Here is a 16806-nt window from a genome sequence, read left to right as displayed (position 1 = left end):
CATCTCACTGAGTTCTTCTCAGGATTATTAGATTTTATATTTCTCTTCTCTTTTCTCGAAATGACGATATCTCTCTCCCTAGAGTTGTGTTCTTGTCTCTGGTATTTGTGGCCCTGAACAAATTGTGCAGCTTTCACCAAATAATAATAATAATGAAAAGTCTTTCCGTGATCTGACCAAAAGGGGGCGCTGAAGAAGCAACTCATTTCTCCTTTTCAAACCACGGCCTCATAAGATCATTGATGTCACTTGATACCTTATTATGGAGGACTAAAAGTGCCAAAATGAAATATATAAATATATAATTAATCAAATCATTAAATGTGTCATCAATTATTTAATATTGGAAATGAATCAACAAATATATAAATAAATATATAATTATTTAATTAATTAAATGCATGTGTTATTAAATAATTATTTAAATGTGTCATTAATTATTTAAAATTGGTAATATATAAATAAATATATAAATAATTTATGAAATACATAAATCATTAAATAAATGTTTAAATAATTATTTAAAATGTTCATTCATTCTATGTAAAAACACATCTATTTATTCCACTATTTATTTAATTATTTCATGATTCCTGCTCCAGCAGTTCATCATGAAATAATTTTATCTGTCATCCTCTCCCATCAAACTCAGTTGGCGGGATTAACGCTGATCGAGTCACAAACCATTGCTTTGGTCTGAAGGGTTGCCAGAATAGGCGGTTTCCCACCAAACAAACAAACAAACAAACATGGCAGCAATCACAGAGGATCCGCATGAGCTGGTAGCCCACACCGGACACGATGCTGTAGAACGGCAGTGGGGATGTCAAAAGCCGGGTGCCCTGCTCCGGGTGTGTGCTGGGGCCCCGTACCGGAGAAGCGCTGGAGAACTTCTTCTAAGTTTGTGAACACTCTTCGGTCAATATCTTGGTCAGAGAGAGCGGAAATAACTCCAAGAAGAATGAATGAACATTTTAAATAATTATTTAAACATTTATTTAATTATTTATGTATTTCATAAATTATTTATTTATTTATTTATTACCAATTTTAAATAATTAATGACACAATTATATATTTATTTATATATTTGTTGATTCATTTCCAATATTAAATAATTGGTGACACATTTAATGATTTAATGAATTATATATTTATATATTTCATTTTGGCACTTTTAGTCCTCCATACCTTCTGGGTGGATTTAGGAAAATGTATATTTACATTTCATCAAACTGTCTTCAGTTAGGATATTTCTCTGAAAATACATGTTGATATGTGTCATAAAAACAAACATTTAAAGACAAGACTAAGGCATCCTCTAAAAATCACGACCGACAGAAAGAAAATCATGAATTTCTTCCTCTAATTTGAATAAATCTGCAGCATTAGGCCGACAGTGTGTGCTCTTATTTTGACAGAGATTTTAAAGATCAGAGTAAGAGTGATGATTTGTGTGCGTCTGAGCGCTCTGTCAATGATTAAAGGAGCGGTAGTTCACTCAGAGAAAAGCTCCTCCTGCTCCTCATATGTTCCTCCAGTTTACTCTCACTCACACTTGTTGCTCAAGAGCTGATTTTCCCTCGCTTCATTTCCCTCAGTGAACGCACCGCCTCACCGCAGACAGAGTGGTACAGCGTCTAGTTTGGACTCTTTTTTTTTTACTGTATGACTCACACACACACAGAGAGGATCCAGCTTTTGTAATCCTCCAGTAAAGGACCGGGGTTTATCTTTTCAGATGTAGACTAGATGCAGATCAGACCGGTTTTCCCTGCATGAGTTTGACCTCCAGCTCTGCCTCCACGTCTCTTTTCAGAGCTCGTCCTCACATTATGTCATTAAAGACTGATTCACCGTCTCCTCGTACCAAAACCCCCAGAGAGACATGAGAGAGGAGGAGCTCTGCAGGGACAAATTCATTACTGTCTGACCTTTCTCTAAAACTCTACAGCAGGGGTGTCCAAAGTGCGGCCCGAGGGCCATTTGTGGCCCTTGAGGGGATTTTTTGCGGCTCGTGACTTCAAATGAAGAATCAGAAGATTTTGATTAAGATTGGCACATTTTCTTATTTTTCTTTTTCATGTTAACGAGCGCTGAACAATATTCCTAAAATAGAAAATGTTCAGTAACGTGTATGTTGTTGTTTTTTTTAAATCTACAGCTTTTACTATTTTCCACATTTTTTTGTAAACTGTGAAAAAAAACGTATGTAAAGTTTTTGCAAACAAGCGGACTGTTGTTTGACCATTTAATGACCTGAGCTAAATGCAGAAAGCTTTTCCAAAAACATGAACCACGTTACAGGATTTATTCTGAGAAAAAAACAAATAAAGTAGAACGAAGAAATCAAAATATTTGATTTCCTTTTATTAAAGGGTTTCTTTCGCGAGCCTTTTGATTCTGATCTACAAAGCCTTACTATTTTTAAAACTATATTTTAAAAAACAAAACCTGTGGCCCGCGAGCGATTCTAACACGACAATTTTGGCCCGCAAGGAAAAAAGTGTTGGGGTTGTATTAAGTCAACTTTGGTTATATTCTTTAATAATTATACTTAATTATTAATAATATAAATAAAATATCATTAAACTATGTTTAATCTCGTTTTGGGGCACCAACCTGTAATCAGGTAAATATAACCAAAATATCACTCAAATCAGTCTCACATTAGTTATTTAATTACTAATATTATTAATAATGAATAACTATATTTAATAAATTGAAGGTGTGAAATCCGAACACAAAGCCTTCGCACTCAGCTTATATCACAATGCAAATACACCAGTAATCACAAACAACTGCTCTCTTAAATTATCACAGAATTTATTTAAACAAAGCAACATCAATCCAAAATCAATGAATTTAATCAAACAAATAACTATTATAAACTAATCTAAGCAACAAACATTATCAAGCAAAGGCTTGTGGAAGGGGTGTGAATGTAGGTGTGTGTGTGTGTGTGTGTGTGTGTGTGTGTGTGTGTGTGTGTGTGTGTGTGTGTGTGTGTGTGTGTGTGTGTGTGTGTGTGTGTGTGTGTGTGTGTGTGTGTGTGTGTGTGTGTGTGTGTGTGTGTGTGTGTGTGTGTGTGTGAGCGAGAGAGAGAGAGAGAGGGGGAAGAAGAAAAGGGGGGGAGATGGCTTCGTACCCACGTGGTCGTTCACAATGGCGCAAACCTAACAAAGACCTGGGTGCGTGCGTATGTGGATGCAAGGGAGAGAAAGGGGGGGGAAGATCACTTCGTCCCACGTGGTCGCCCTTCCGATGGCGCACACCTAACAAAGGTCTAAATGTGGCCTTAAGGTCTAAAAGAGACTGAGTTCGGCCCTACACGATCTGTGTCTCTGAGGCGTCTGGATAGCCGCGAGTGTATAGATCTCTGTGCGTAATGGCGCGGTGGTGGAGTTGGTCTCCAGATGTACGTTTACACGGGAATATGTGTGTGTGTGTATGTTCGTAGAAGGGGAAATAAAAGAGGATAAAAGAGAATAAAAGAGAAATGCGTTCCTGAAGAGGCCGGATCACAGTCCGACTCTCGCGCCACAACTCGGAGTAATTCCCTTCATTCACAGAAACAAACCAATAGCCGAATTCAAGTTAATACGGCTTACACTGGCCTTTCTGATCAGAGGAGTAATACCCGGTTATAACGCTGTTACGCTAAACACATATAGGACGCAGCGGTCCGAAACAACAACAAGAGTTTTAAACAGTTAAAACTCAGGACGCAGCGGTCCAACAAAGATAAAAATTACAGTTTCTGCTTCGATCAACAATTGTTAAAAACACTCTCTAAAGCTAATTCTGCCCAGACCTAATTAAGCCTCACTTGTGAATCGCTTTGTCCGCTATTGGTGAAAGGAAAAGAGTCCGGCGATGGAGCAGATCTTCTGTCCGTCCTGGTGCAGAGACGTCTGATGGCGGCGAGGGTCCCTTACGGCGAGAGCGGCTTCGTTGGTTCTCTGTCGAGTGGAAAGATGTCCGTTGATGTCCTTTCGTTGCAGAACGGAATAAGACCGTTATCTTTCTGATAATCTGTTATAGTCTGACACTCTCCGAGAAACTGAGATGCGTTCACTGGACAATCCGAGCTCGGAATTTAGAACACTGCCGGCCGCGGATTACCTGCGCGCCAAAAACTTAAAACAAAGAAAGATTGTTGCAGGAAACAGGAGATAAGCTTGGGTCTCCGAGCACCAGAAGTCAGCGCGTGGAAAGAGGAAGAACAATGGAAGTCTTGGAGTTTTGTAGGCTGACCTGCTCCATGGGGGTCTACCTCAGGTCTCCTCCAATGAGGAGAGAGAGGTTCCAGTCCCCCCCTTACTTCACACGTAGGTGTGAAGTACCGCAGGGGATTCTGGGATTAAGAGTCCTTTTAGGCCTCTTTGTGATCTCAGTGAATAACTCAAATGAGGCTTTTACAGAGGTGCAGGCCCAAGTCCATTGTTTGACTGTCCTAAGCCTGCGTGGCCCAACATCCCCCCTTTGTCCTGAAGAATGGGATTGTGGGTCGCGGTCTTTAGGGCAAATAGGGCCAACAGTCCATGTGTTAGGAGACAAATGTTCAAATAGTTAGTGAGCAAAAGTCTATACATTTTGAGAGGCATTCGGTCTGGGCAGACACTGAGGCAAAGTCTGGGCAGACTGTCTAACTATGTCTAAAGCTAGGCATAAAACATAACCAGGCGTTAGCAAAGCTTTGCTACTCAAGGTGCATTCTTTGAAATGGAAAAGGTAAAACAATAAGGTAACATGAAGGTAAAGTAGAGGGGAGGACAGGGTAAGAAAGAACAGTGGAGGTTGTTAGGACTTACTCCTAGAGTAGGCTGGAGTCTACCAGTGGAGTGGTTTTAGTCTGTGTGAAACGCGGCTGGATGAGCATGATTGAGTCTAGCTTGGCCTGCAGTTTCCTAATGTATTTATACATTACATATGCCACCACAGCCGTGATGATCCAGCCACTAAGCAGAAGCCCTAGTGCAATCTCACTAATAGGCTGGCTTTGTCTAGGTGCCGGCCTAATCATTTGACTAAATTTGGTGGTGAGTCCAGTCGGTTTAAGGCTGAACTGAATCAATTTAGTTCCCCCAGCTCTGAGTTGCTGTTGCAGGGTTGTGTCGAGTGTGAGATTGTAACCCTTAAATGCGTCCATGATCTTGATCTCCGTATCATGTCGGGATGGGTCGAGGTGATGGAGGACAATGTCATTAATGTGCACAGTGGCTCCCTGGGGGACAGTCATGAAGACTGTCTGGTTTGGTAAAGTTAACTTAGTGACTGTATCATGGCGGTCATAAGACATCAAAGCTTCGGTGACAGGCGTGCTGACGAGCCACCGATATCCTGCTCTTTTTACTTTGGTTTCAGCTTCCTCGTCTCGTGTAGACATACTACCCTGACATTTCTGCTCAGGGGAGTCAGCCCTCAAACCACAGAGGTAGGTGGTGACATCCCTAATAAAGGGGTTGCTTGGGCAAACCCAGTGGATGTTCTTAGTTTTAGTGCACATGTTTAGGTTGGGAATGAGGTAGAGTGAAGGATCTTCATCATGGTATGCGATGGTGGATGGTGTTTTGAGATATACATGTGTGTTACCCTTCCAAAAGCCAACATTCAATATAGATTTCATTCTATATATATTCTGTCATTCTATGATAGGGAGGTTAAGAATAAAACCTATTTCTAGATTTTCGGGATCTACCGCAATGGGGACTGCACTACCAAGGCTGTATGCTAGGTGTACCTGTGAGGGTTGTACCACAGTGGTAGTGGCTGCTTTCAGTATCTGTTCTACCAGGTTCAAGGAAACCAGGTAGGCTGGGATCTTTCCTCCGCTAAGATTATTTACTGATAAGCTCACTTCTCGAATCAGATCCTGCATCACATCCCTTATTACCCTTACATAGGTGATATCTTCCTTTACAACCACTGACATGGTGTCAGGCTGTTGTAGCTGTTCTTGTTGTGAAAAGAGTCTCTGTCTGATCTCTGGCATTTCATCATTAAGTTCGCTCATATGTCTCTGGAGAGTGCTGAGGCTAACTGTGTTAGCAGCGGAGAGGCCCACAGAGAACCGCCGAGGAACCGTTTTGGCCGCTGTTTCCCGCTGAGGTCTTCCTCAGTAACTAAGAACTTCTGCAGTTGTTCGAGAATATGGATAGTGGTTTGTTTCGCTCTTTCGACTGTGTCGTGCGCTTGGGCTCCACTTAATCTCCCTTCAGTTAGTTGTGGGGGTAGACGGATGTGTTTGCGGTATACATCCCAGGGATCAAGGCGTACATAGATTCTTTGGGTGTAGATGCCGCAGTGGGTGATCAGAAGCCCAGGTGTCTCTTGAAGAACCGTACCCGTCGGTGGCCCTGGTTCTACAACTTCTGCGGAGCTGACCACATGTAGGATCAGTAGGAGGCCGAGGGTCAGGGGGAGTTCCATCCTGAAATAAACCAAAGTACAATTATGGATGGATAGCGGTTGGAGTTAGTGCCAGTTAGTCAGTGAGTTAAGTCATGCTACTAGCTCCAAGGTTTTACGGAGGGGTGCTATTGATCCTGAGGTGGGGTTTGCGTCCCCACGTCAGGTGTGTCATCCGCTTCCTTTTCTGCATGTGGATACGGCTTAAATGGTTTGATCTGGTTTGCGTGGACCCATTTGTATGTGGGTTGTTGCTTTGGCCTTGAGACCCTGATACGGTAAGCTACTGGTGACAGCTTCCCTACAATCTCGAAAGGACCTAACCAGCTTGGGAGGAATTTCTTTGAGATTCCTACGGGTTGTGCATACTTGAAGTAGAAAACCCTGTCGCCTACTTGGTACTCTCGATCAGATGACTTCCTGTCATAGTAGGCTTTGGCTCCTTTAGCTGAGGCTTCCAGGTTCCCCTGGGCCCATGCGAATGTCACCTTGAGGTGGTCGCGCAGGTCTGAGATGTATTGGTGTGCTGTGTATGCAGTAGCCACGCTGATGTCCTCTGGCTGGTAGAGAACGTGCAGGGGAAGAGTCATTTCCCTCCCCGTCATCATTTCGAATGGTGTTACCCCAGTGGACTGATGCGGGGTCACCCTGATGGCCATTAGTACGAGAGGGAGTTTAATGTCCCAATCTTTACCATTGCTACTCACGTATTTCTTGAGCATGTTGACAATGGTGCGGTTTGCACGTTCAACTTGGCCTGATGACTGGGGGTGGTGAGAGATGTGGAACTTGACCTCCGCCCCCAGGATGTCAAACAGAGATGTCATTACACTGGACGTGAAATGCATGCCCCGGTCCGAGTCGACGGAGAGGGGAAGTCCCCACCGGCTGAACACATGATTCAGCAGTAATACTGCCGTTGTCATGGCTGTGTCATTGGGTGCCGGGAGACACTCAACCCACTTAGTGAAGGCGCATGTGATTGTAAGGAGGTATTTATTACCTCGTGCTGATTTCGTGACTGGGCCGATCCAGTCAACCTGAAGGTTTGACCAGGGGAATGTGATTCCCTTGCGTTGGAGTGGGGCTCGACCCAGGGGTTGAGAGGGCTGGAACTGGCAGCAGACCAGGCATCCTTGTGTATAAGCCTTAACATCTCGGGCCATTGTTGGCCAGTATGCCACTTGTCTCAGGGTGGCGAGGGTCGCTTTGTATCCCCGGTGTCCTCCAATCGGAGAGTCATGGGCGTGGGCTAGCATCACCCCCCTATGGTCGGTTGGTACGACCCAACGGGGTGGCCCTTGTTTCCCGCAGGTGTAGACCAACAAGTCCTTTTCTAGTTTGAAGTGTGACAGGTCAGCGTGGAGAGCCCTCACGTCATCGGAACCTGTTAACCTGCTTTGCTTCCGGTTCTGGGAGCCACGTGGTCTTGAAACACCAGGGTGTACCCTGTATCGCACCCAACTTGGTTAAGCGGTCGGCTTCATCGTTGCCGTCCTTGTCCGGGCCTGAAATCCGGGAGTGGCCCTTGACCTTCTTCCAATATACAGTCATGCCTCGTTCTGATACAAGCTGGTCACATGCCAGAAACAGCTCAGAGTGCTTGACCTCCTTGTTCCTCGCATTTTTCATGTCATTTCCTTTCCAGACCGGGAAATGGGAGATGAAACTATGACGAGCGTAGTTGGAGTCAGAGCAGACCACTAGTTGCGAAATAATACTGACATACTGACTGGTCTTGGGCCCGAGTTGGTAGTGGTCCGGTTGTTCGGACTGGTGACCAATCCATGCATTCGTGTTGAAATGAGCACCCATCCACGAAGACCTTGGGGAGAGCTTGGCAGATGTTCTCATCGTAGTAATGGTGATTTGAGGGTATTGTAGGGGAAGTGACTGAAACAGGCTGGGAGTTTGGAGATTCTTCGCAGTCACAGTGTTGGCATTCAGCCAGCCCCTGGCCCAGGGCCATTTTCAGGTTCTGTGCATATTTGACCTCGATGTCGTAGCCCTGTAATGCCATCATCCAGGAGGCAATACGGCTGTTTGTGACCCGTCCTTCCCGCAGTCGTTGGCTGTTGAGGAAGGCAACGGGTTGATGGCATGTTTCAATGATCACCCTTTGTCCTCCGATGTAACTGCGGAAGTGTTCCACCGCCCAGACAGTGGCCAGGAGGGCCTTCTCACAGTCTGAAAACTTAATTTCCACGCCGCTTAGAGGTTGGCTTGCATAGGCCACCACCCTCTTGTCGGTGTCATGCATTTGTGCTAGAGCCGCACTGAGGCATTGGGGAGAAAAGCTTGCCTCCAGGTAGAACTCTTTGTCTTTATCTGGGTAGGCTAAGCATTGAGCCGAACACAGTTTGTCTTTCATTTGAATGAACGATTGCTCCTGCCCTTTGCTCCACTCGAACGCCTTGTCTTTGCGCAGGAGTTCCGTCATTGGCCTTGCTATTTCTGCGTAGTCTTCAATGAACTGCCGAGAGTAATTGCAGACTCCAAGGAAGCTCCTCAGCTCTGACACGTTGGTGGGGGCCTTGATGTCTTGGATGGCTCGGATCCTCCCTGTTTGGGGTTCGATGCCCTCAGCCCTACTGTCAGACCAACGTACTCAACCTTGGTGCGGCACCATTGGCCCTTGGCAATCGCCAGTTTGGCGCCTGCGTTAGAGAGTTGGTTGAGTACATGGCGGATCTCAGTCAGGTGTTCATCGAATGAACAGCTTCTCATCAGGATGTCATCCACATAAATGAGATTACCACGTGCTGCGGCGTCGCTCATTTCCTTGTGGAGGAAGATGTTGAACTCAGCTGGCGAGTTTGAGTACCCAAAGGGGCAACGGTTCCAGGTGTACTGACGGTTGCCGAAGGAGAAAGCCAACTTGTACTGGTCGGCTGGGTCCACCCTCATGGTCCAGAAACCATTGGCCACGTCCACGGTTGAGAAGAAGCGAGCCCCCTTTACCTTGGACAGTTCTTGATCCAAATGGATCATAGGCCAGCGAGAAAGCGGGACTTGTTTGTTTAGTGGACGGTAGTCGATGGTCAAGCGCCACTTTCCAGTAGGTTTCAGCACCGGCCAGATGGGGGAGTTGTACGTTGAGTTACACTCCCTTATGATCTGCTTCTCAAGCAGCTTATCCAAGATTTCCTGGATAGATTCGTATGCCGCCAATGGGATTTTGTACTGTCGTACAAATGTTGGTGGGGCCTTTGGGTCCGTTGGGATACGCACTGTGTGAAGGTTGGTGACTCCACAGTCCTGGGAGTCACGTGAAAAGATAGACTGGAAGTCGCGGAATAAACTCCGAAGTGCGTCCTTCTGGTCTTCTGTGGTTAGTGCATCTGCCTTTCCTATTTGCTGTTCGATCTCTGACTCGAAGCTGAGATATGGTTCGGGGCTGGAGTCATTTGATGTTGTGCTTGCCGGCTGTGCGGCTAAGGCATATACAACCATGTCGCCTTCATCGCTCAAGGAGGCGCTACAGATGGCTTCATCCTGCAACATCTCATGGCGAGCGATTTTGATCATGTTAGTCGGGAAGGTGAAACTGACTTGGCTGGAAGGGTCAATCCTGCTCAAGGACGGGGGAAGCTCCCCGATGACAGATATAGTCAGTTCAAAATTGTGAAACGAAATGTTGATCAGCATCCCGAGTGGTTGCCGAGCTTCCACCTGAACAGCGGTATGGGTGAGATTTTGGACAAGCAGATAGGTCGATTGGTTGTCCAATTTAAGAAGATTTTAAGATTTAAGAAGAGTTTGTGGGGAGTCCGCAGACAAGATGCGGTGACTCCAAGGTACCAACACTGGGGGAACAGGGTGGTTGCACAGATCCTGGTACAGGTCATAACTTATTGCTGATTTTTCGGACCAGAGTGTCAGCATAGCTTCTGAAATTTCGCGACCATGCAACCGGACTTTTTCGACCAACAGGGGGCAGTACAATGACGAGTCGGTGCTCCTTAGTGAGCAAAGAAATGACTGATGTGCCTGGAATGGAATTGACACAACCACTGGGGATGGAGCCGGTTGAGGGAGGTCAGTCCTGGGGCCTGGTTCAAAAGGGGGCATAAGCATGGGTATGGTAGCGCCCGACCTTCTGACGACGGCCACCTGTCCCCCTCCGGGGTTTTGACCGCTATCGGGCGAGAATGGCTTGGGTACATTTACCTGAGCCCAAATATGTCCCCGTTGACAGTCAATTAGAGGTGCCACCCGATCTAAGAGGTCTTGACCGATGAGAAGTGGTTCTGTATCCAGGAGGCAGATGTAAACTGGGTGGACCAATGTCATTTCCCGAAAAGAGAGATCGACCCAAGCGCGCTGGGTGATTGGTGAGATGTCTTGGGTGTAAGTGGTGATGCTGACATTGCAGTTCTCCACCTGCAGAGGTTTACCTAGGGAGAGCATTGTTCGGGCAAGTTTAGCAAAGGTCTCTCGACACATTAAACTTATTTCGGCACCTGAGTCGAGTAGGGCTAGTGTGTTGACACAACCCCCTAGCACTACTGAAGTGTAGATCCGTCTGGCCTTGCCCTTCCGGACAAGGTCTCCCAGAAAGGTCAAGAAGGTGGGGGAAATGTCAGGCGGGGAAACTCCAGGGGGCCCCCTGGACTCCTTTGGCTCCCTTCCCCATCCCACGAAGTAGACTTTAGCGGTGACAGGGGAAGGACCTTGGGTTAGTCATGCTGTCCTCGGGTCTGAATCAGGTTTCCTCTGACGGTCAAGGGGTGCAGATGGTTGATGGGAGGTTCCCATCTGTGTCATCACATCTGTCATGCACTGGCGAATCATATCCACCATCTCCGTGTTTGTATTTCTGCCCTCAGCGGACTCGTAGGGCCTGCCGCCAAACCTATCCTTCGGTCTGGAATGTTGATCATTTCTGAAATTCCCTCTTGGTCTGGTGTGATTTCGTTGCGGCTGTCGATACTTAGACTGCGATTTGTTCCACCCTTCGTCCCTTTGACTCTGCTGCCCACCCGGTGGGCGAGGCGGTCCCGAGTATTGTGGTTTGGTTATGGTCTTGGGGCACGGTAGTTCGTCGCCCTCAAGTGCTAGCGAGTTGACTTCTGGTGTTGTGATTTCCAGGACACTGTGGCTGCTCTCTGGCTTCCTGGACTCCGGGCGCAGACGTGTTTCCCACGCTACTTGCGCGTATTTCTTCATTTCCTGCATAGTTAGGCTACGGTCTCTACAATGCATGGCGACATCGTATCGCACACTGTCATGCAGGTTGTGTGTGAACAAAGCTTTGAAGGCTTCATCTTCCTCTAATCCTGGTGCTTTTCTTCCTTGGAAGTAGGCAGCCCTTAGGCGCCTATAGTACTCCCTGGGGGCCTCGTGCTTCTTATGCACAACACTGAAAGCTCCAAGGGTAGCTGCTGCTGAGTCTGTGTAGACTGAATATTCTTCCCGCAGAGCTCTGCAGAGTGCAGGGTAGTACTGACGGACCTCATCTGGGAGTGTCCCCATGAACGCACGAACCGTCCTAGTTGACGTTTTCCAAATCAGTTTTAGTTTTTCACGCGATGATGCGTAGGGCAGGTCAAGGAGACACTGGTCGATTTCTGTGACGTAGTCATCGACATTTGCGTCTGGGCTATTTGGATCAAAACGCTCCACATCTTTGGCCAGAGATTCTATCTGCCTGGTACGCAGGCCCTGACTTGAAGGCTGGCGGTGGTCGTCCGATTCATCTGACGAATCGTAAGCCCTGTGGTTGTCACGGTAGTAGGGTTGTAACCGTGGCGGGGTTTGTGTTCGGCTCAAACGTGGCCCTCCTCCTGCAGGGTGAGGGTTCTCTTTGTTCAAAGCGTATTGCGGAACGCGGGGGCCCTTCCTCTTTACTCATCCCACTCTTTACCGGGTAGTCTAAGGACGTGGGCGCTTTTGTGCCTGGGTCGACCCGGCGGTGCCTTCCCCTCTCCTCCAGATCCTTCAACCTGTCTATCTCCCTCCTCCATGGGCTTGGTTCGGTCTCCCATCCTTCATCTGAGGTTTCCTCATCTGATCTGGGGGCTGAAGTCCTTCTCTGCCTGTCCTGAACTCTGGGTACCATATCACTTCGTTTCTTCTGTTCGGCCAGTTTGCTGCTTTCGTGCAGTGTTTTATTCTCCTCCTGCAGGGCCTTTAGTTTATCCTGCATCTCTTTGAAGTCGTCCCGCAGGATCTGTCCTTCTTCTTGTACCCGGGCTAGTTGTTCCCCGTGTATCTTATTCTGCACATTTGATTTGCGCTGGTAAAGGAGAAGAATTTCGCCTAGAACATCTGAAATTGTGCGTATTGGCTTCCCAGTTGGTTGATTTGCATATTCAACCAAGCCCTTTAGTTTCTCTTCACATGTACTGAGGGAGTAGGAGTTCAGACTGTTGAGCTGCTCTATAGGGAGATGGATCAGACTAGCAACTACATCTTGAATGGAACGATCGTCTAATCCGCAGGGAGTCTCAGCTCCTGAGTAATGTGGGCTTTCCTCGCCCATTCTGTCTTTTGTTAGGAACGGGACTTTTGTGTACACAAGAGCAAATCTTATCTAAGTTTCCCAACTGACCACTGCAGTCTATCCTGGAAGATAGGAGAGGGGATTCACACCTCAAGTCCTCAAAGGAAGGGAGGAACTCACACCTCTAAGACAGCTGGCTATGCAACAATGATGAGGTTACACTCTCATCTGGCCAAATGGCTCTCAAACAACAAGGAGCACCACAATCCTTTAGTAGAATACTTCAGGATCAAAATCTAGATTAATGCAACGAATCAAGTTCCTTGATAAAGTCACACTAGCTGCATCATTATGTCCAATTGTTGTATGGACCCAAAGGGGACAACAGTTATGGCTTTAACCATTAACTAACAACATACAACACAACTAAGCCACAGCTTGATGTCTGCTTTGCTTAAACCACAAAAATTAAAGAAAATAAAATTTTCTTCAGAAGGATCCTTTTTAGGATTTAAAGTTTGGATTACTGTGCATCAACAGTGCAATAAAGCTGGTTTATTGAAGGCCTCACACGGGGCACCATTTGTTGGGGTTGTATCAAGTCAACTTTGGTTATATTCTTTAATAGTTATACTTAATTATTAATAATATAAATAAAATATCATTAAACTATGTTTAATCTCGTTTTGGGGCACCAACCTGTAATCAGGTAAATATAACCAAAATATCACTCAAATCAGTCTCACATTAGTTATTTAATTACTAATATTATTAATAATGAATAACTATATTTAATAAATTGAAGGCTTGAAATCCGTACACAAAGCCTTCGCACCCAGCTTATATCACAATGCAAACACACCAGTAATCACAAACAACTGCTCTCTTAAATTATAACAGGATTTATTTAAACAAAGCAACATCAATCCAAAATCAATGAACTTAATTAAACAAATAACTATTATAAACTAATCTAAGCAACAAACATTATCAAGCAAAGGCTTGTGGAAGGGGTGTGAATGTAGGTGTGTGTGTGTGTGTGTGTGTGTGTGTGTGTGTGTGTGTGTGTGTGTGTGTGTGTGTGTGTGTGTGTGTGTGTGTGTGTGTGTGAGAGAGAGAGAGAGAGAGGGGGAAGAAGAAAAGGGGGGGAGATGGCTTCCCACGTGGTCGTTCACGATGGCGCAAACCTAACAAAGACCTGGGTGCGTGCGCGTGTGGATGAAAGGGAGAGAGAAGGGGGGGGAAGATTACTTCGTCCCACATGGTCGCCCTTCCGATGGCGCACACCCAACAAAGGCCTAAATGTGGCCTTAAGGTCTAAAAGAGACTGAGTTCGGCCCTACACGATCTGTGTCTCTGAGGCGTCTGGATAGCCGCGAGTGTATAGATCTCTGTGCGTAATGGCGCGGTGGTGGAGTTGGTCTCCAGATGTACGTTTACACAGGAATATGTGTGTGTGTGTATGTTCGTAGAAGGGGAAATAAAAGAGGATAAAAGAGAATAAAAGAGAAATGCGTGCCTGAAGAGGCCGGATCACAGTCCGACTCCTGCGCCACAACTCGGAGTAATTCCCTTCATTCACAGAAACAAACCAATAGCCGAATTCAAGTTAATACGGCTTACACTGGCCTTTCTGATCAGAGGAGTAATACCCGGTTATAACGCTGTTACGCTAAACACATATAGGATGCAGCGGTCCGAAACAACAACAAGAGTTTTAAACAGTTAAAACTCAGGACGCAGCGGTCCAACAAAGATAAAAATTACAGTTTCTGATTCGATCAACAATTGTTAAAAACACTCTCTGAAGCTAATTCTGCCCAGACCTAATTAAGCCTCACATGTGAATCGCTTTGTCCGCGATTGGTGAAAGGAAAAGAGTCCGGCGATGGAGCAGATCTTCTGTCCATCCTGGTGCAGAGACGTCTGATGGCGGCGAGGGTCCCTTACGGCGAGAGCGGCTTCGTTGGTTCTCCGTCGAGTGGAAAGATGTCCGTTGATGTCCTTTCGTTGCAGGACGGAATAAGACCGTTATCTTTCTGATAATCTGTTATAGTCTGACGATCTCCGAGAAACTGAGATGCGTTCACTGGACAATCCGAGCTCGGAATTTAGAACACTGCCGGCCGCGGATTACCTGCGCGCCAAAAACTTAAAACAAAGGAAGATTGTTGCAGGAAACAGGAGATAAGCTTGGGTCTCCGAGCACCAGAAGTCAGCGCGTGGAAAGAGGAAGAACAATGGAAGTCTTGGAGTTTTGTAGGCTGACCTGCTCCATGGGGGTCTACCTCAGGTCTCCTCCAATGAGGAGAGAGAGGTTCCGGTCCCCCCCTTACTTCACGCGTAGGTGTGAAGTACCGCAGGGGATTCTGGGATTAAGAGTCCTTTTAGGCCTCTTTGTGATCTCAGTGAATAACTCAAATGAGGCTTTTACAGAGGTGCAGGCCCAAGTCCATTGTTTGACTGTCCTAAGCCTGCGTGGCCCAACAAAAGTTTGGACACCACTGCTCTACAGGATGTGCAGAGAAGTGCCACAGTGGATCTCTACATGAAATATAAAACATAAATGAGACAGATTTTGAGTTTGCTTTGTGATGCTGTTTCTATAATCTTCAGGGTTTTCACACTCACACAGAAAACACATATTTCACCCCGATTTTAAAAGTCAATTTTCTCACTAAACACCTATAGAGTGCCACAGGAATGAGTCCTAAAAAAATAAAAAAATAAATACAAGCATACACTCGAATTACACACACACACACACACACACACACACACACCTCTGTATCTGTCACTGCAGGAGAAACTATTCATGCTAAATCAAGCGATCGTCATGCATTCTGCACGGCTTTGCAGTTTTTGTTCAATAACTCTAACCTTCCTGCAAAGTGGATGAAGCAAAGGTTTGTCCTGTTCTGTGACTTTAAAGCTCTGAGTAAACGTGCTTTTAACCACTGGTTCTCAACTGGTCTAGTCTCGAGACCCACCACCAACTCCTCCAGGAAAGATCGCGACCCAAACTTTGGATATTTTTTGACCAATCAGATTCATTTGTGAAAAATGGTTCAGTTTGGACCTCAGTCAGTACAAAACATGTGACACAAGCAAGAAACTGAAAAACAAACATTTTTAAAAAGTGCTTCTCAGACTTTTTTTACACAAGTTTTCTTTCCAGGCACACATTCGTGACCCACTGAAAATGGCTCAGCGACCCACCTCTGGGTCCCGACCCACCAGTTGAGAAACACTGCTTTTAACTATGCATACGGGAACGCATGACATCAGCCTTGTGTATCCTGCGGTGGTTTGGAGCGTTGGTTGTGCACGTCCTCAGAAATGAACGCCACACGTCCTCAAGATGCAATATGCATATAACCACTAGGGGCAGTGTAGAGCTGTGTGGTGATGAGACCAGATGAGACGACATCAGAGACACCAAAGAGCTGCTACAACAACGGAGGAACGTTTAAAAGAAAAGTTTATAAATCAAGTCCACAACCATCGACAGTATGATGCGTCTGCAACATGCAGACAGATGGTCTCTATTTCTGATTATGTGGTGCTCCCTCTAGAGGTTATATATTGTTACATTTGTTTTGACCTTCAGCCTTTTTCAGAGAGCTGTCTCCCTCCCTCCTATCTAGAGTGGATGCTCACACAGGTCACCATGTGGTGGACTCTGAAGCTTCAGTGTTTATCCAGCTCTGCATGGGTCTGTAAACCTTTCTGTGTTCTAACCTCTCTCCATTTTTCAAAAGCATCTCCAATATTGATCCTAGTTTGAGCACGTTTCGGCTCGTGGAGCTTATTAGAAACATGCAGAGGCTTTTTAGGTCGGGTACAATCACTTCTATCTGAACCACTTTTTAAACTCTACGGTGTAACCCCGCCTCTCTGTTGGTGAGTCACCAATGATCACAAAGTTATTTTATGAAACTTGAACCTGA

Source organism: Labrus bergylta, chromosome 21 (assembly GCF_963930695.1).
Source record: "Labrus bergylta chromosome 21, fLabBer1.1, whole genome shotgun sequence".
NCBI classification, from domain to species: domain Eukaryota; kingdom Metazoa; phylum Chordata; class Actinopteri; order Labriformes; family Labridae; genus Labrus; species Labrus bergylta.
This window is presented reverse-complemented; position numbering follows the sequence as displayed.